Source organism: Dermacentor albipictus, chromosome 1 (assembly GCF_038994185.2).
Source record: "Dermacentor albipictus isolate Rhodes 1998 colony chromosome 1, USDA_Dalb.pri_finalv2, whole genome shotgun sequence".
Taxonomy (NCBI): Eukaryota; Metazoa; Arthropoda; class Arachnida; order Ixodida; family Ixodidae; genus Dermacentor; species Dermacentor albipictus.
Genome location: NC_091821.1, coordinates 239224901 through 239245716, shown reverse-complemented (window position 1 = coordinate 239245716; position 20816 = coordinate 239224901). Strand labels below are relative to the sequence as shown.

The 20816-nt window shown below is 44.0% G+C and overlaps 1 protein-coding gene across 1 annotated transcript in view; it reads right to left on the bottom strand.

Annotated features, from left to right (window-relative positions):
- LOC135901568 (uncharacterized) overlaps positions 1 to 20816 on the bottom strand; it is a 1085637-nt gene that overhangs the window by 864301 nt on the left and 200520 nt on the right. The window contains exon 2 of the mRNA XM_070531118.1: positions 8314 to 8362. The gene's annotated coding sequence lies outside the window, so the exon portion shown is untranslated. The remainder of the gene's footprint in view (positions 1 to 8313; positions 8363 to 20816) is intronic.

Here is a 20816-nt window from a genome sequence, read left to right as displayed (position 1 = left end):
AATGTCTCTTCTCAAAAGGAGACAGCGTGACACTCCAAAAATCGTTAAAATAAGCACATACAAAGTGCTTGAAAGACCAACATTAGAATACAAACACATAATGCAAGACCCACATCAGGAGCACCCAAATGAAAAGGCTGAGAGAGTTCGGAAACTTACAGTACGTTTTAACAAGCATTATACAGACACACGAAGAAAAGACGACACGACGACGAAGAAAAGCATTATACACAACACTCAAGCGCAACTGTTCTAGTCAAAAGATGAAGTCTTCAACCACTTAGAACGCACAACATGATCACAAGACTAAACTTAATATACCTTCTCCACCATGGCCACCTCAAAATGACCCGTTCTCACTACTTGGAGGACCCTTTTAAACACTCAACTATGTCCTACCAGAATAAAACAGTTTGCCAGCCAGATGGTCATGTAAACTTCCATAAATACTTTGTCTCCACAAGCCATTTTTTATTGTTCATGAAATGTATATATGTATGGAAGATTTCATGTATAGTGTACTTTTTATATATTCTTGTGTTAGCAGTTTGTATCAAATTTTGCTAAAAAATAGTTTTGCAATACTGTTCATGTACTTATTGTGTAACCCACTCTGCCATGGACCCGTAATGTGTGTGCAGTATTCACAAATAAACAAATAAACAAACAAACAACCTTAGTATCATGCAGATACAGTAAACGTCTCTTTTTACATCTGCCTTTGCTTTATTATGGATGTTTGGGAATACCAGAAATAGTATATCTTGAATTTTGTGAATGACTTGTGTTAAGAAGAATGGATTTTTACAGTCTGTTCGAGTTCAGTTTAATGGCTCTCTACTTTATAGGAAATTTCCTTACAGTTTGCTACAGCAATCTGGTGGTTGTCAAACAACATTAGCTTACCTATTCCTGCAGACTCCAAATAATCAGTCAGCAACACTTCTTCATAAACTAAAAATTCCAGCAGTTTCAAGGGGCCACAAAAATTCACTTCCAAGGCCTTGAATATGCAGTTTTCAAAGGGTGTTAAAGGACCCACGTGAACCCTAAGTCCAGGTCAACATTCTCCTTTACCATCCCTTTAACTTGCAGAATATTACCACCAGAGATGACCACGTACGCAAGGTGCACAGAGTCTCCTCTTAGTACCTGTAACTGAAAGAGATTCGCTATGCAGAGAATGGCAAATTTCAAAAGGTCTGTGTTTTGCCTAATAACCAGGTTCAACAAATGAGTCCTTGATGGAGGAGAGGCGATACGAGGCTAACAGAAGATATTAACAGTTTGGTAGCCTCCACTTGCCCAATGGGCATGTTCACAACAGTTCCATTACACGTCATGAAAACCTAAAGGCAGAGGTCATGACAGCACTGATGTGCAGGTCGGTAAAGTGATGGAAGCTGCATTGTGAGCATCTAGTGAAAACACTACTGACTGATGCATGTGCCAGCAGTTTGAGGCACTACGACACCACCAAGGCCCTATTTTCCTGTTGTGTAAAGGAACACTTCGAAATATGCCCCAAACCAAGGAGTCACGCTTCATTTCGTACTCATGTTTTGTTATGCCTTCGCAAAAGTCTGGCATTATACTGTCGTGAGGGAGTCAGCAGCTGTCTATAAAAACACAAAATGCGGGTTACAATATTATTGTCCATACCATGACTGCACTACTGTGCCACAAGTTTAGCAAGATTTAGCAGCATTCTGTGGGTTAACAATGCCTTAGTGCACAGAAACAAACAGTCAATAAGTATTTTTTACAGCATAGTATCGCAATGATGGGAACTTCAGGAGGTTTGGCACTGTAGACTTCCAAGATTAAAATACATTTCATCTTGCTGCTATTCTGTGAGTGCTGCTTTCGTTGATTCTTCCAGAAGGAAGCTGGGTAAGGTGGTGGCAGTTTCGAGCAACATAAGAAAACTTCATGTCCCCGGGCCTCTATTGCTTGCAAGATGCGAAGGAAATGTACACATCTTTCTGGTTTTGTGCATGTTATTTTCACTGTCACTGTAATTTTCTTTGAATTTTATCTTGCTGCCTTGTCTCTCCTTTTTTCAAATCTCTCCATTATTTTCCTTCTTTTTTTTTTCCCCCGCAAACTACACAGACACACTGCTTGTATAGCTCCACACACGGCCTAAATACTGTAATGTATTTTTTAGTGTTCTTGTCACGTGTTGTATAAGAGATTCCGCCCCAGTCTTTGACCCTGGGACCTCCTTCTGTATGTACCTTTTATCATGTTTACGTATATATTTGCTATATTAATAAAACCTGACTGATCGAAAGATAGGTAGATGGCAACTTTTTCATTTGTGAATTTATCTAGACTTCGTGGATTTAGCCATGAATCTCGTTTAGTTACTGCCAGCTGAGCTTTCAGAAGAAGATTAATCCATTGTCATGCTGCCAGAACATTGCATTTGGTAAAGTAGCGACTCCGGTCTGAATATGGTCCTGGGTTCAGCTTCTTTAGTCAGGCAAAACAGCTTTCTTTAAAAAAAACCTTTCTCTCCAAGGTTAGGCACATGAAAAGCTTTCCGTATGGATTTCGTCAGTATCTACTTTGAAATGGAGTGGCGCCTGCATCATTTCTGCCAGTGGTTCCAATGTTTTCTATGCATTTATAATCAGTCCTTATGATCAATTGTTCATTTTACCAAATTTCTTTATTTAAAACCCATTCTTTCAAAGGTTAGGCCCATGGCAAACTTTCCAGATGGATTTCATTGGTTTCTACTTTGAAATTAGGCGGTGACTGCATGGTTTCTGCCAGTGGTTCCAACTTTTTTGATCCATTTATAATCAGTCCATGTTACCAAACAATAGGCTCTCTAAGAAATTTATTTGCAGAAATTTATTCCTCTAAAGAGAAATGAATGTCTTTCGTTCTGCATGCTCCCTACCATTCTCAATTCCCAGACTCGTATCCACTTTTCCTCATTCCTCTCTCAATCCAAAGGCCTCTCAGATATGGTAACAACGTCCTCATTCACCTCTGGATGGATACTTTGGTATGTCAAGAAAACAAGCTCAACAGTTTATGTGCTAGCACCACAAACTACACACAAACGGTCGTCACAGGCACATTTCATATGTTGCAACAGAACTGCTTGTTGGCCTAGTTGGTTGTCTACGTGTCTTCCTTTTGTGTGTGTTCAATTGCGGCAAAAAACATGTCTTTTTACATTTCATATGACCTGGCTTTCTGAGACATTCTGACCTGGCTTCAGGCAGCTATATGCACCGCCCTTTGAACTATACTTTTAACATTCACTGCTTCTCCATTCCACCTACCTAGTATGCTATTTCTGCATGTCTGACCACCGCTCTTCGCCCCAGTGCTTGCTGGTTAGTTTTCTGGTGTTATGCACTTCACCAACCAACCCAACTTCACCAACATACTTTCCCCGTATGCATTTCCGCGGAACACCACAATAGTACACATTTGGTCAGCTATTTAGAGGATCGCAACATCATGGAGCACGCAGGCCGGCACGTGGCAGACGCCAGATGCGGTGCGGTAGCCGACGTCTTATGTTCCCTACACAGTGCCGAGATGTCCCTAATCCCAACGTTACTAGACTAGCTCCAGTTGTAAAACTCTCCGCCCGCGCGCTTACAGCCGGTGTCGCCACTTCTGTGACAGCCGCCAGATGGCAGCGCCGTTCCATCGGGCTCCACTGCAGACGCCTCGCCGCAGCCTTCAGCCCGTGCGGACGGGCAGTTTGCGCGTGTTTCACGCTCGCTGGCGTTCTCCCTTGTCCGAATTAGTGATACCATGAGAAAGCGGTATCCACCTACAGCAATAAGATTTATCGGGCCAGTTGGTTCATACTGTAATAAGGGTAAACTGCACGAGAGAAAGAAACGCATAGAGCGAAGCGCGGAAGCTGTGTTTTTTCCTGCCGTCTTAACGTTTCGCGCAGTTTAGGCTCAGAAGCCTGAACATTTGGCCAAAGTGTGTGATTAGGATGATCTTCATCCCCACCGAGGCTTCTCGCCACGCCAAAGAAGCGCAACAAAAAGAAAGATGAGGTCAGTCTTTGAACACACAAGCCACACACACACACACAAAAATATCATCTGCTCTTCCACTCCGTGAAGATGGTTAACCAGCGAAGCTGAAACGTGCGGCCCGTGTTTATCACTGGGTTAATCTAGAGGATTCATTAAAGTATTTCTGAATTATGCGGTAACACACACCATCGGCTGCGACGGAGAGAACGACGTCACTGAGGATATGCCCGTAGTCCGCCGTTGTCGCTTGCGTTCGATGTCTCGAGTTTGCTCGGAGGCGGGATTAGCTGCTTTCGCCCGATTTGCGATTATTCAAAATTAAGTTTCTTCAGAAATTAAATCTATCCGTTACGTAAGACAATGAGTGGCTCATACTGCCTTAAGCAATGGCCCCTCCCACCGTAAACGCGGCCTCCCCATTACGATGACAGAAGTGAAATTCTACGCTGGAATGATGAACGGCAACGCAGCCAGCTGTGGAAGACGACGATGAACGTAGGAGCAGTGGCACGAGCGCGTGTGCCGGTCGGCACAAGGAATAGCCGAATTCATGGCCGTGGTGCTAGCATTACGCAAATTAGGACCATCAATTACGTCAGCCGTGATAGTTACTGATTCTTTATCATTGTGCTCATCCCTTACTGCTTCTAGTGATTCTCGCGTGATGAGGACATTTCAATCATTGGTACCTGGTTACTTGAGAAGCGTGCGTTTGATTTGGGTGCCCGGCCATAAAGGACTAATCATTAATGAAATTGCAAACTCTCTAGCCAAGGCATCGATAAGTGGCCCGATTCTTCCTTGCTGCCCTTTGACTGCTTATGTAACTGCAGCTAGATTTCGCAGGAGTATCATTATACAGTCAGTATCAGGCTCCGAAATTACTAACTCTGTGGAGTACGGACATCTCCTGCACCATTGGAACAGAGATTTTTGCCGAACACGGAAAATTGAAGTGTCCATCACGAAGCTGCGCTGCCGTATACCTGCATTGAACTTCTACCTCCACAGGTCTGGTCTGGTCCCCTCACCACTATGCTCATTCTGTGGCGAAGCGGAGACAATCGACCATTTCTCGTTGTCTTGCAGACGTTTTTCTATTATAAGAAAACGACTACTCGAAATCCCGCTTCGCTCTATTGGTCTGACTTTATCAGTGCCTGTGATCCTATCTTTTGGAGCCTCCATTGTTGGGTTCAGCAACAGAAATGTTTGCTTGGCGATCCAAAATTACCTCATTGAAACTAATCGATTTCCATGTTAGATTGATCGTTCTCCCTCCCAACCATAGCTTTCTTTTATTTCTTATCTTTTATTAATTATTATTATTATTATTATTGTTATCTTATACCCGGTTTTCATCTGATTATTTCTTTTTTTCTCCAAACACAAAACGTTTACTTTTAAACTCACACGCCCAAATTGTTAACTCCCTTGTTATCATTATTATTTTAGGCACCTAATTAAACCGCCCGATTCTTGGCCAATCCCCCACTGTGGGTATGTGCCATGGCCACTCAGGACAACAACAACAACAGAATCGCTCTGTTCCACGCCGAGCGAAGCGTCGCATTGCTGGCGGCACAGAAAAAGCAGCGCGCCGAACTGTCGACATCGTTCCGATAGCCGCCTATGCAGCCAGGTGCGCAGCACGTCGGCATCGTCTGCTTATATTCTCAACAAACTCGGCGAAAGCTACAGTTTCGCGGATTACATGCTTGCTGAAATTCGCCTTCAACAACGAACCACACAATACGCTGCACCGCGCGCTTAGTCCGGCCCGCCCGCGTAGCCGGCTAGTGAGGAAGTGAAGCCGGGCGCGACTGCAGCGCCACGAAGGCGCGGGCGGGTGGCGGTTCCGCGCAACGGCGCCGAGTTTTAAAACTGAAGCTAGTCTAGTAACGTTGCCTAATCCCAAGCGATGCTGAAGACGCGGAGAAAGCGCAACAGATGGCGCACCGGCGCATCGTCTGCTACTGAAGCAATCGACGGCACGGTGTCACGAATACTTGCACATGAGTGAAAGCAAAGTTAGGCTCCATAGAAAAAAAAAAGTATGATAAAAGCGAGAGAGAGCAATAAAGAACAACCGCTTCATAATGCTGTCCCTACCCAAAATCTAGAGGAACTATGAAGTTGATTTGAATGTTCGCTCTGCGCGCATTGACCCCGTGCCGTTCGACAGTACAGTTTAGCTACTCCAACATAGCCGCAGCTTCTGCAGCATAACGAAAAACGGGTGAGGTGCGCGATGTCCGCTACTTGCGATCGCAGACGTCAATGAATTCTGAGAAAGAAAAAAAAAGAACTGAAGAAAAAGCCGAAATATGCGCTCGACGCTTTCGCAGCCTTACATATTCCGCATCCGAAGACTATGTGGTGTCGCACTATGTTGTGTTGCTTTTTGCCAGCAAAACATTAGACGCTACTACGATTGGTTTTTGCGGTTTCGGCCTGAACACTAGACGTTACTAAAATCGCACCTTGCGGGTTCGGACGACCAAGCCTCACGGACAAACAAGCCTGCGTCTGAATACCGCGCAGTGCCAAGCCGCAAAAATGAAAACAGTACTGCTACATGTGGCACCAATGTAACAGACCTTTCGGCACGGTCTGCACATGTTGCATAAGCAAATTACATCACGGTGGCTCTACAGCTCGACAAGCAAAGCAATGGTACAGTGTACTAGATCCTTACTAGTACACTGTAGCAATGGGTCAAAGTGCGGACAGCCGCACGCACGTCCCCACGGTCAGCACCGTCAAGGTCAGTTCCTGGCAGTCGATAGGAGGACTATACACAAGTTCTTCAGGAGTTTCACATGGTCTATGAGATCTACAACAGCAATACCTGCATTTTCGAGTAAAATGGTTCAAAACACAACTCAGAATGGAAACCAGCTGACTGCGCTACGGAAATTATGTAATGTCACTGTTGCCAGATATGTGATGAATATGAGAACCGGTTGTTCTTACGAGAAATCTTTTTTTGAACTGTGAAGACAAAGTATATAAAATAATCAACCATATGAAAAAGATAAATGTATTTTATTACTGTCTTTTCCTGTAACTAACAAAATAAACGCTGTCATGGTTACTGAACTTTTGATGAAACTGTTGTTGCCAGACTTTTGAGGCTCCTATTACGCAGAATTAATTAAAAGAAATTAAGTTAGCATACTATATTTGAAGTTTAAATTAGGTAAAATATCCCACACAATTAAAAAAACCGTTAGAAATGTAAACAGAGGTATCACATTTTATGTTGCCAAGTTTTAACAGCTGCACTACTGACAGGGTTGCCCAAATTTAATGTAAACTTTTCTTATACATTTACAATAATAAAATTGTATTGTTTATTTATTTCGTGCTGCAGCGAAAAGACATGCAATATTTTATGCAATTTGTTGTACTTTTTATTGCTTTAAGGAATATACAGCTAATGTTGCCAGATAATTGTGGTAAAGCACTAAATTGCTCATCACGATGTACGAATTTGCAATACTCAGACCATGGTGACTGAGACACAGGGGGCGAACAAAATTTTACGTCAACGACACCTATGTGACTGCCATCCTTTGACTGCTGTGTTTGTGTTGGACCGCGACAACGGGTGAAAAAAGAGTATGCAGATCTCATGTAAAGCGGGATTACAAGTTATGCGAAGCATTTTGCAGGGCAGCTGGTTTCCCAGCAGCGTTCGGAGCTCTTCAGACTTACCATAGGAGCGAACGTGCTTTTGTAAAGTAAGCAAATCTGTGTTGTGCGAGTCTCCGTGTAACGACAGAAGCAATACGACGACATCATGTCATGCGTGTCCATGCACATCCTAATACGATCACGACGCTGTAAAAGGCAGCTAGATAGACGCAACGTGTCGAATTAGGCAAAGAATGTTTCGTATATAAATGTTTCGCCTTGCGACGGGAGACTGACTGCATGTGTGCGCTTCAAAACCATTTGGTACACATGCACACTGCCCGGGCTAAGCGTCGATATACCCGGAAGCATCGCGAAAGTGAAATAGCGGTACAGCGGAATTTCGGCTAATGAAAAATAATTATCGTCTGCTTCTTTCCCGTTCCACTTGCGCGGAATCCTATATGCACACCCGCAGCGCGGAGCTGTTAGTCTTCTTTTTAGGGAAGCAACCGCAGCAACCGCAACCGATTACGCTGTAACATTTTAAAAGACAGACTCGTAGGAGCCACCCTAAAGAAGGGGAGGAGAAGAAACGGTGCGAGTACGTTAGAACGGATGAATAAAACCATGAAGAATTTCTCACCTTTAAATTCGACGTGAAGGCGCGGGCTTTTGCGCTGGCGAACGTCAACCTAGGAGAAAAGAAGAGAACGTAAATACAACGACGCTTCCACAGGGCGCACGAAGCAAATGTAATTGAACGACGTGGTGGCTAATAAACAGGAAAAAGAAAGGCAAAATTAGCACAGCGAAAAAAAATTACACTGCGTTCAGGTAAAGCTGATGAACGCTGAACGCATCCCAGAACGCATCTCTGAACGTAAAATAAGAAGCACGCTGTGGCATCCCGACTCCCTCAAGCCAGGACCCACCCTACAGTATTTGGACACTATTTCGGGCAGCCTGAGGCGACTGATAACTGCGATAACGTTCTAATACGCTGTGGCGTTCCCGTGTGCGGGAGTGTTCCTCCAAGGAAAAAAAAAGATAGTTCTTACGCGGCCCTGCGGATGGCCGGTGTTGGAAAGAAAAGCAGACGACGCAGTTAGTTTTGGTTTCGGCTTCAGTATTTGACAGTAGCGTCCCTTGCGTTACTAGCCGCAAAAATGTTTGGTGGCGCCCTCTAGCACGTGAAGTCAGTAACATCCGCTCAAGCCACGGCGTCACCGTGGTCACAGAAACTACCATGAGCGATCTTTCCGTCGATAACGTGGAACGTTTCCCATGGCGAGAGTGTACGATACATATATTACAGTACACTCTATTGTGGCCTCGGTAATCCGCCCACTAGTCTCTACGCGCGCGTACAAGGCACATTGTAGCCTTGGCCAGGCCGGGCCAACTTCATTCAGGCTTGATGGCGCGAGGTAGCGGTATTCGCGCTGGATAGGCAGCGGGAGCAGCGGTGTTTCTCGCTCGAAGCGCAGGTTAGACGAGCAGAGCTACTAGCTCCGAGCACTCTCTTCCTATCTCTGTCATGTTTCCGTCTCTTCACCTCCTTACCCGACGTGTCAGCCGCGCGGTAGATAGTTACGATTGTGGTGAGCAGGCTTTCCTCTTCTCTGTGAATATCTCTCCTATCATGAGCGAAATTTTGCAAGTGGTATTAGAAGCACTGGAAAACGTTACAAGTGTGTTTTGTTTCCTAGGGAAAGCCAAATCATCTTGTAGGGCATTCGGCCGTCAACTCGTCTCATTGGACCTTATCCACCTGTCGTCGGTAACCAAAGTGCAGAGCTAAAGTACGGCGTTCATTCGCTCGCACTTGCACTTGACGGTGACTCGGGCCTACGCTTTCCTGTGCGGCGCGTTAGCATTTTACTACTAAAAAAATTATTACAGCATTTACTAGAGCGCTATTTTCTCTTTATTTTGTCTACATGTCATTAAATGCCATAGGCTTCATCGCAGAAACTGTCACTTCGAATCCGAAAAAGCGTGTTGGATCTTGCTGAGGGTACAGGAGGGGGGGGGGGGGGTGAGTCATCTCGTACAAATGTAACAATGTTAAAGAGCTGGCTATATTGAGGGGGCCTTTCACTATAGTCATAACACTATGGTGACGGGGTAACGTCAGCCGACGTCATGGAGGAAAGAAGCAAAACGCTTAATCTGTCTTTCCTCCATGGCCGATGTAGAACCTATGTAATCGTAAACTTTCCCGCCTGATTTCAGTTGTGCTTTCATGTAATAAACAGAAAAATAGTCTCATGGCGCCGCGCAAAAGCGTAAGGCTCACAATTGTGGGTGTCTTGTGGGGGTCCTGGGTACGAATTGCATTTTCGGCATTATTATTATTATTACAATTTTTTTCTAGAGCGTAGATCTTAAGCGGCCGTTCCTGCGGCGAGTGTCGGCGTTGTCCTACAGCGTAACCGAGCTAACGAGCACTGGGAGAGATGAGAGCGAACACGGAGCGCAGCGGGGGGTTGAAAAAATCGGCGAGAGAGAGGTCTGTCTGTGGCGGCTGCTACGAATGGCGCCCACGCGTCACCCACGCGCTGCCTGTCGTGATCTCCCGATTAGCGAGGGTATCGCGTCACGCTTCGCTCCGTTTGCAACGTGGCGCACAAGACAAATTGTCCGCGCGAGCCAATATATCGCGGAATGAAAAAACACGTACAGGCATGCATAGAGCTGCGCTCAAATTTCGCATAATCGTCGGTTAAGTAACACTGCTGCACAATTATTTTCTTCGTTTGACTCCTGCGAGTATTTGTTCTTTTGTCCTGTGCTTCACCGCCACGCTTGACACGGCCGGCTGCTGCCAAGGGGAGCAAAGAGACCCGTTGCGTAGCCCAGGAGGATGTGACCAATTAATAATGACGCGTTAATTGTTACGTTGTTACTGGGCGCCGTGAGACGGGTCAACCACTGACTAGGAAGTCTCTGAGAACATAACATGAGATGGAATAAAAGGGTCCCCTCACTTTAGCAACTACACAGTGAGCTGGCTCGTCGTAGTAGTGTACAGACTCATAACGGGCCCCATGACCACAATGAGTACTGAATGTTGGATTAAAAGGAAATGAAAGAGGACGAAAAATGTTGCGGCGGGTGGGCGAAAATAGATAGCAAACAGTTGGAAAAGACATTCTTGCTAATGACTAACGAAAGTTTATGTGGAATATGTACTGGAAGAGATGTACTGATTTTCGCGAGAACATATTTCAGTAGCAAGGGCAATACTGTTAGGCCAAATAAGAAAGGTATAACCTTTTTTTTTTCAATTTTTTTTCTTTCTTTAGTGGGGACACTCACACAGTTAACCTGCATTGCTACGTGAACTGGACAAGGGAATGGCATAGTGCACGTCGAAACGTTCACGTTGCGCTGATCGCTCGAAAACGCCGTAGGAAACGCGTTTTGCTGTGTTGGATGGTGCGTCGTCTGCTCTGTTCTCGGACAGGCTTAGTAGCGCGGATAGATGCATATGGAGAAAGGGAGCCGGTTGCCGGCGAACGCTTCGGCTCTAGTACCGTGCACACTAGTAGCTCTAGTGATGAGAAGAGAGGAGAAGCAAAGTAAAAACAACGGAAGAAACTGCGTAGCCTAAACGGAATTAACTTGAGCTACGCAAACGCGGGTGTTTTCAAAACAAATATGGCAAAATAGACATGCTTTGTGCGTGAAGCAATGCACGCGAAGTTGGCGGAACGAAGTCATATCATAAGTTGTTGATCTGCTGCACGTAACTAATTAAGCAACATACTAGATGGCTCTACATGTGCCCGTAAAGGTGCCTTTATTATATATATATATATATACATATATACATATATATATATATATATATATATATATATATATATATATATATATATATATATATATATATATATATATATATATATATATATATATATATATTATTTCGCTGAATGCGGTCGCACGACAGTCTGCGTTTTCGACTTCTGAGATGACTGGGTTGTGGCCCGAGGCAGGCCTACAACGAGCTCAGGTATTCATTTGCTGGGAAAAGCGAGCAAGCAATAAAGTGCCGTACATACAAGGGGTACTCAAAAGTACTTCTTTATTCCAAAATATTGGTCACCTTCAAATTATACTCCGTGACTCAACTGATTTGTTCAACCACTTTATTCATTGTTCACAACTATTCAGCAACTGATTGATCATAATCAGATCGCAGTTTTTTTACGTTAAACCCCACGATTCGTTTATCAAAACACTTTACGTGGTTCCTCGCATGCATTACGAAGCATGCTCTACTGAAATGTTGTGCATATCAGCAAAGAATTTTCCCGGCTGGACACGCTGCTACATAGCGTTACAAAGGACAGGTTAACGACAAGGTAACAAAAACAAAGTGCATGATGCGCGATTACTCAAAACTGCGTTATTTTCCTTTAGAGCGTGTGGCTTTTACCTACAGAATCCTGTTACGTCTCAACACCACCAAGGGTGTTCATTTAACGTTTTCCACGTGTCAAACGACCCCACCTCCTATCCAGACGTAAACGCGGCGTGGACAACGACAGCGCAATCCCCACCATTACCTGGAAACCTGAGAAAAGGATGAAAGGGAGGGAACCACCACAACAAATTGATAGGCGCAGCTGATTAGACGAGTCAAATCAACCCCCCATCCGTCGGCACTAATCCAGCCGTCAAGTGAGCGTGTAAACCCGCTGTTGCAGGGTTCCACGAGAGGCTCTCAGCCGCCCTTCACCTGGCAGACTGAGCGAAGAAGAAAGGGGGGGGGGGGGGTGATTATGACATTATGACAACGACTCTCCACGCTTCTGCTTGTAAATATCAAAGTACATCACTGAACGGAACCTCCCTTTATACAGGAAAGGTTCGTAAGTGATGCTGTGGTCATGCACAAGAATGAAAAAGAGCGTTCACGGCCTCATGTAGAGACCGTAGCCTCGTGTAAACAGCCTGCCCAGAGTGTTCTGCATAAATAGATGCAATGAATAAATCTCATACGAATTTCGCTACTCCAGGAGAAACACCTGCATGTATGGCACTCTCTTAACAAATTCTGAACATTGCCCCTTACGCGATTTGGTGAACTTCACCGCCATACACCAGGGTAACTTAAAGGGCAGCATTTTCAAAAATGTCTAAATTTCCACGTTTCAATAATTCTTTGCTAGCAACATCGTAAGGGTACTTCTTCCTATTACAATTCGCATTTACGGTACTTAGTCGGTACATAGCGCGGCGTTATAGCAGTGTTTTGGTCAGGAGCAAAGCTCTGCTGTAACAAAGCGCTAAATATCGACTATGTGCCGTAAATGCACGTGTTATGACGTGCATGACGTAGCACCGTCTCGATGTTGTTCTTTGAAGCTTGTTGAAACTCAGCGGACCTTTTGGAATAGTTAGTTAGTTAGTTAGTTAGTTAGTTAGTTTGTTAGTTAGTTAGTTAGTTAGTTAGTTAGTTAGTTAGTTAGTTTGTTTGTTTGTTTGTTTGTTTGTTTGTTTGTTGTATGACCGCAGCCGTGGCCCAGTAAGTAGAACACCGGGCTCGGCGGCGGGAAGTGCGTGGTTGGATACCCACCGCTGGACACGCACCGGTTCATAAGGGGGATACAAGCAAGCCCCAGCTAGGCGTCCGGTTTTCGGGGGTGCGTTGCTTGGAAGAGGTTTTACAGACCTCTACGTTTGCTGCGCAGGAACCAAAAAAAAAAAACAAACCAGCTTTAATTACACTGGCGTTCCCATATCGCCAACTTCCCAGGACGTGGGTGTCCTTCCGAGCGTCCGGAGCTTCCGTAGTTGCTGACCACGTGGCTGGGAGCGCGCTTGCACCTCTTTTACCTGTAGGTACCCGGCGGCAGCATTCGTCTGCCTGCTACAGCAGCTGCGACGTTCATAGCGGTGCAAGGGGCGCCCAGGGACCTCAAATACCTACGTGGTCCCCCTATAGAAATGAGTACCCATTAAAAGAAGCGAGCGCCACGTCCTGGTACATCTCTATCCATTAGAAAAAGAAAAAAAAAACGGTGGGTTTTCGGCGGCACCGGGATCCGAACGCAGTACCTTTTGCATGTGAGGTGGAGGTTCCACCATTTCACCACCGCTGTGTTTTTTTTAAATTATTATTATTATTGTTGTTGTAATGGTGAAATGGTACATTTCTGGGTATGTGTTTCATCGTTTCTCCATGCGATGTGATTTCATCACAGACAAGAAAACCACATTTTTTCAGTCTGCCAGAACTGCTTCTACAATTACACCAGCACTAAGAAGGTCATGGGTGCCTGTAATCGCAATTTGTTCTGTGCAGTTTGTTAATTACTGTATTGGGCTGCAACTACCTACTTGTGATGTCCAGAGACCTACAAAACGCCGTTTTATCAATAAACATCGCAGCGCTCAAACGAATTCACGTGGAGCCGAAATCTTGAAGGCGGCCACCCCATCACTTCCAAACGCGAGCCTACTGTAAATCTGGAGGTTCCCGTCAATCACGTCATTTTGTATTTACTACAACGAATCTCGCGCGAGCTGAATCGTCAAATACACATCAGTAAGAGCCTAGCTCTATGTTGACTCTCCCGATCTTTGAAGATAACTTGGCATGTCTGTTCTTTTTTTTTTGTCTGTGTTCTAATTACAGAGTAACAGCACAGAAACGGGGAAAAAAATCTACTTTGAGACATTTTTTTAGATCTTTTTTTTTAGACATTTATAGACTCAAATCGGGCCGTGTATTCGGATCGTGAATGACAACGTGTATTCCATGCATCTCATGTCAGGCGGTGTTTGTAGACTTTTGAGGTTGTTTCCCGACTATAAGCCACATCTTTGTAATTAAAAGATCTTAAATGTAACCCTTATTTTGCATCGCTGAAAATCGCTCCTTAGTGAATGCACGAAGCAGCAACCATTTCAAAACACGACGCTGCCATGCCACGACTGTTTGCACGAGACGGAAGAACGTTTGTTGCATTTTCAGAACGTCCGCAACCCCGAGCAAATTATTTTTCGTGCTGTACACCTTTATATCATTTAAATAATGCCAAGGCACACACGATGCAGGTATAGTACACGATTCTGCAACAAGAATAGATTGATTTCTTGAACATTTATAGCTGATTGCTTGGTTGTTAGAACATTTTCGTTGCCCTAAAGTACAGCGGGGCTATGAGAAAAGCCGCAGTAGAAGACTGTGGATTATCACGTCACATGTCCTACTTTACACTTAGCTAAATCTAAGTGCTGGGGAGTTTTATCATTTGTCTACATTCGAATATGACTACCGCGGGAAGGAGCTTAACCTGCGATATCGTGTACAGAAGGAGATCGCTATATCGACTGTGCCACCGTAATTGTAGGAAGTCAGGACTTTGTATTATTTTTATATAAAAAGTACCTGTGTGTGTGTGTTTTTTTTTTTAGCACTTGAGGTTGCTTATTAGTTCATGACACAAACGAAAGCAATCATTAAATCTGGCTGCAAAGAGGTTTTTTCCATATTAAGTGTATTACGGTGGAGAAGCCTGACGTAAAGGAGCGGCTACACGCTTTAATGGCAGGGAAGATACGTAAAATAATTTATATTTTAGGTATAAATAAAATATACTGCGGGAAAGTGTATTGTAGAGATAGAGTGTACTGTAGAAAATGTATTTTGTAGAGATACGAGATACAGACGCGGTAATTTGCATCCGATACAAATACAACGTTGTTTTTCGTTTAGCACGTAAAGAAAATAAAAAGTAAAAACCAATTACTTATCATTTTAAAAATTAAGCATGTCAAAGAGTTATCGTAGCCGTACACTTTATTGCGGCCACTGGCACAGAATATGACATGATGTTTACTCGCCCTCGTAGTGATCACAGGCTGCGGTGTCAGCCATCCATTCGGAAAGCGTACGCACAGCGCATGCAATGCCCTACCATATCTTCGGCAAAAGCGACGCACCTCTTCGGGTGGGTCACCTTCGTTTAAGCGTTGCATCATAAAAAGCTACTGCTCATAGGCGACGACTGTGTGTGTGTGGGGGGGGGGGAACTGAGCCCCCACTTGCGGCGATACCGGAGCCCCCCCCCGTCCCCCCCCATCTAACATGTATTGCCAGGGTTTTGTCACCTACATCATTTGAGGTTTCTTTTGACTTGCCTCGACCTTTTCAGTCAAAATTTTATGCTGGCTAGTAGCTTACTGCATCATTGTCTGCGCGGGCCTGCAAGGATTTTATTTCATACTTTGCTTTATTTCTGCAAATCCTGACAATAGGAGAGCAAGCGTATTAGAAGCATCAGCGGCGGCTGCCTCATCCATATTTTCTCACTTCGACATTGTTTTAAACTACCGCTGTAAACACCCATGCACATATACAATATATTTAACCGTATACACAGGAGAAAGTTTATTATATCTTTAAAGAGAAGAAGGTAGCCAGTTAACAATTATTTCTAAAGGTATGGATAGATTACGCCTAGAGAATGAATATGTTGCTTTACATTCACGTCGATTCAAAATGTTTTGCATGTTTTTTTGACCATGAAAAAAAAAGGACATGTAGACTTTAGTGAGCCCTCTGCAGAGCCTTTCTTCAACGGCGTGTGAAATGCAGGTGACTGATACGTGTCTCAGTATCGCTTCTCTTTCCAGTAAGCAAAGCTAACGACTCATTAAAAATACTCATTAAAACATTTTTTAGGGATGTAAACACCGCCACTAGCATATGCAGAGGTCAGAAATACTGAGTGTTTCAGCGAACATTTTAAAAATTTTTCGAAGGTTACCCGTGGCAAAATGCTGAATTCTAGTTTATGAGCCGGCCTACTCGAAGCGGAGGACACTACTTGCAAAAAAGAAAAAAAAAGAAAACGAAATGCAAAATTGGCTAATTAACAATAATTCACTAATTAATTTTAGCTAATTATCTTATGACCCGTATCGCGATTTGCAAATTCTAGCCGTGGACTTCGCAAGGCGGATATACTAGGAATTAATTCTGAGTACGACACCAGTTTCGAGATATAAATTCCCGAACTTTGCGGAGAAATTCATTGGCGCTCCAGCTGTGTGCTTCAGTGCATAAAAGGACGTTTTTTTTTTCCTTTTTTTTTTAGCAAATTAACTGGAACGCCAATGCATTTCTCCGCCAAGTTCGGGAATTTATATCTCGAAACTGGTGTCGTACTCAGAATTAGTTCCAAGTATATCCGCCCTGCGAAGACCACTGCTAGAATTTGTAAATTGCGATATGGTCATAATTAAAGCTATAGCGTTAATTACGACATGTAGATATACATAACAATAACGCACCACTCAGAACAATATGCACGTAAGAAAGCAAAAGTTCATGTTTCGCAATCTTCAAGTGTTTAAACATGACTTTACGGATACTGTGCATCGTTTTCCTTTATTCTTTAATTGCGATATCAATTATATAAAATTTGGCGCTTCCGTGCTGCCGCCGTACTTTCTGGATATCAACCGCGCATGTGCGGCCCACACGTGGAGGGTTGGAAGGCCTCCATATATCACTCTTAGTATGGTAACGTTTAAGTATAGCTTTAAATGCAAGTAAACTATAATATAAAGGTTACTAGGTTACTAAAACAGCTTGATATTTATGTATCAGTTAATTTCTGTCGCGGCTAGAGGTTACATCTGTCGAAGGAGGCATTTTAAAGGTTACTGCAACGCCAAATGTCTCTTAATCTTTAGAGTGCAACTTATAAAAAAAGTAATTCGTGGCTCAGGGGACCTATTGTGTGGATTAGAAGCTTGCTGATTATTGGGTGTTATTGCGATCCTGATAGGATGTTTTCAGCCAGGACTAACATGTAAAACATGGTGTGGGGCCGCGGGACGGAGACAGGTTGGACTAAATTAGGATGTTATTCATGCCAGTCAGAATGTTTGCTTTCGCAATGGAAGAAAAAAAAAAGTACGAGCGCATGCTCAAGTCAACCAGCAGCAATTCAGCGATCAATTTTATATACTGCATACTTGCCATTATAATGTAAAAGCAAGCTACAGAAGCATTGGAGAATATTGTGGCGAGCGATGTTGTGGCATAAATTAAAGCTACGGTTCAATGTGGTGGAAAGCCCCTCGCTATCACTGCAGGCATTTTAGGCTGCGGTATGAAACCTACCTGCAGAAAAATTAAAGGCGGATGCATTACGGTGATTGAATATACATTTTACCCAGTATTTTTTTATTCCTTTTTTGTATCAATGCTTCCTTTAGTCGCGTTTGTTATATATCCTCCTGAAAAACGACACCCTTTGACAGCAGGACGCACGCTGCAAAGGGCGCACGCCGGCGCACGCTCGAGTACTGGAAAAGCTCTACTACCGACAGAATAAAAGCGTCGAGCAGGCCCAATAACTATTATGAATAATTACTGTACATGGCAAGGGAATGTAATATGCTGCCGTGCTTTTTTTTTGCATTTGCATTCTAACGCCTAAGATTGGGTGTTTCCTAAATTGCAGCAAACGTCGGGTTTCTTAGAGAACGCCAGAAAGGCACCACTTTTGCCCGCTCACGAACACGCGAGAACGACGTCGCTACTTTTAAATGACAGCGGGCGCCAACCGCGCCAGTAAGGCCTCGTAGAGAGATGACCGGGCGCTCACGGTATGAGGCAACAATGGCGGCTGGCCAAATGAGCAGGATGAAAATACAAACGAACAGCAACATCTTTAAACTATAGACTATTATAATTTTGATACATGGTTATGTGACACTTTGATGGAACTGTAGCCTAATTATCAGTTTTAGTTGCGCTCTATAGATGAGTGCCATAATTGAACGCGCTTCAGCTTCAGCCAAACATGAGTGCAGTCACATCTCCTCTGCGTTGTGTAGCTATCGACATATATGGCTATCGAGAAGCATGCCCATAGAGAGCATGCCGGGAATGGTGTCGCCGGTGGGGTCTGTTCGTAACGGTTGTGTCGCGCTTTGTTTCATCGCTTTAACCACGTTTTAACTATCTCTGATTTGGTGGCGGGTGCTTTCCAAGCGTGTTGTGTGTCTGAGTCGCTCGTGACGCGTTCTACAATTACCAAATATAGTCCTAAAGGTGCGCGAGCCGCTGAAAAGAAGCCATGCCGCCGTGGAGTAGCAACATGTTTGCCGCGATGCGTGACCGCTGCAAGGAGCCGCATTGCCGATGGACAATGGTGAAAGTTCTTGGTTTACGTGAGAGTGCTGAGCATCGCTTATGTTGTGACTGTTGTAATGAATGCCGAAAACAGCAATAAATGTGACCTAGGTAAGCAATGCTTCTTGTTGAATTATTTATTTGTTGTTGTACGTGTGTTGTATATTTCACCGTCAACTCATGCTCATGCTTACGCTACTCAGGTTTATTGAAGCGAACTATTTCCTCGCTCCATTAACACAGTTTTTTTTATCTCTATCAGTCACCGTGCGTTAGTTATTCTTAAAGATCGAGTAAATGTTGCATTCTTGTGCGTACGCACAGCATTCGACCTCATGCACGTAACTGGTGTTTTATGCTGATATAGTCATACGCTTACAAATGAATTGTAAGCTATCTTCGAGTAATTCAGTATGCAATCACTTGGTATTGCGTTTTTACTGTTAAACTGTCACATTCTCGCGGTGTTGCTTTTTGTACTGCAGTGGAGTACCAACTGACTTGGGAATTGATTTGCAATAATTGGTTTGAATTGATTAATACTCGCTTCGTTAATTCATCTTCAATTTTAGTCGTTACCGAAATTTCCTAGACAGATCATACTCAAATTTTGCCTGTTTAATTATACGTTGTGTGGTAATATTTTATCTGTTTGTGGTTTATTTATGCCTCAATTGAAGTCGACAGGACGTGCGCTAACTGTCAACTGAAGTTTATTCAGAAAAGCATGATATTCATACCGGCTCAAACGAGTGGAAATAATCACACGCTCAAGTCAGCATTTTACAAATCGGCCATTACATTTCTGTCGTTGGGAACATCACCTTAGGGAAACAAAGATGCTGCTTCCGCATGCCTCGTCACATTCAATGTTGGTGATGCGAGCAATCGCAAACCTATGTTTTGTGAATGCGCTCCGAAAAACGTACCCTTACCGGATGCCCGGGAGTTTTTTTAGACAAAAAGAGCGGCTACTGGCAGCAGGCTACCTTATCCGCGCACTTTTATCAGTGGCGGAAAATGCGCTGAAAAAATTTGCTCAACCGGGTGGTATGCGCGAGCGCAGCCATGAAGGAGAACGAAGGTGGTTGCACCGTACATGCATGGTATATCACATGGTGATATACCATGTGGAAGTGGAAGTGGAAGTAAAGTGGAAGTGGATGTCGTACCTTCAGCTCCACAAAAGCTATCAAGCATATGTAAGGCCACCGATCCGTTAAGAAAGACGCGCCGAGGATGCGCGAAGAACCATCGGCCGCCGTTTGTGCACTGCGCGCAAGGTGTCGTGTAACGCTTCCATTTATCATGCGACGACGAGTACATAGAGCAGGCAGGCAGACGCCTCTATGACAGGCTAAGAAAACAAGCAAAAATTACTGTTATCTGTTACTGTTATTACTGTTATGAACTGTTATCGAGATGGACATGTCTCTGTGCACTGCAGATTTCGGGTGTAATAATGATTGCGTAGTCGTATTTAGAAATGCTTATAAAGATACGAGGGCGATTGTAGAAGCAAGCTTGATTGAAAAATAAGGTGCAAAGTGTGTCAGCGCTGCGTCGATTTCTCTGAGCAGAAATGAAATGGCCTATCTGGAAAATGCTGGGTTGCACGTGCGATTTCCACTCGGTTGAGCCGGTATAAGTACCATGCTTTTCTAAAATAAAATTCAGCTGATGCGCGCGTCCTGTCGTCTTTCTCGTCAGTGTGAATCCAGCGCTATGACCTCAATTGATGCAACGAACAAATTAGCCCAAAAATCTGCACTCCTGGATTATTTATGCCTCTTTCGTTAATGTTGATAGCTGTTTGCAGTGAGACTTAAACAAGTAACTATGAGATTGTAAGATTACTATTCTGTCTTTGTGGGCTCCACTGCAAAGCAGGAGATCGGAAAATTAGGAAATAACATACTGGCCGCAAACAGACATGACTGTGCTCTCAACGGGGATCAGATCGTCTTCCTTATGAT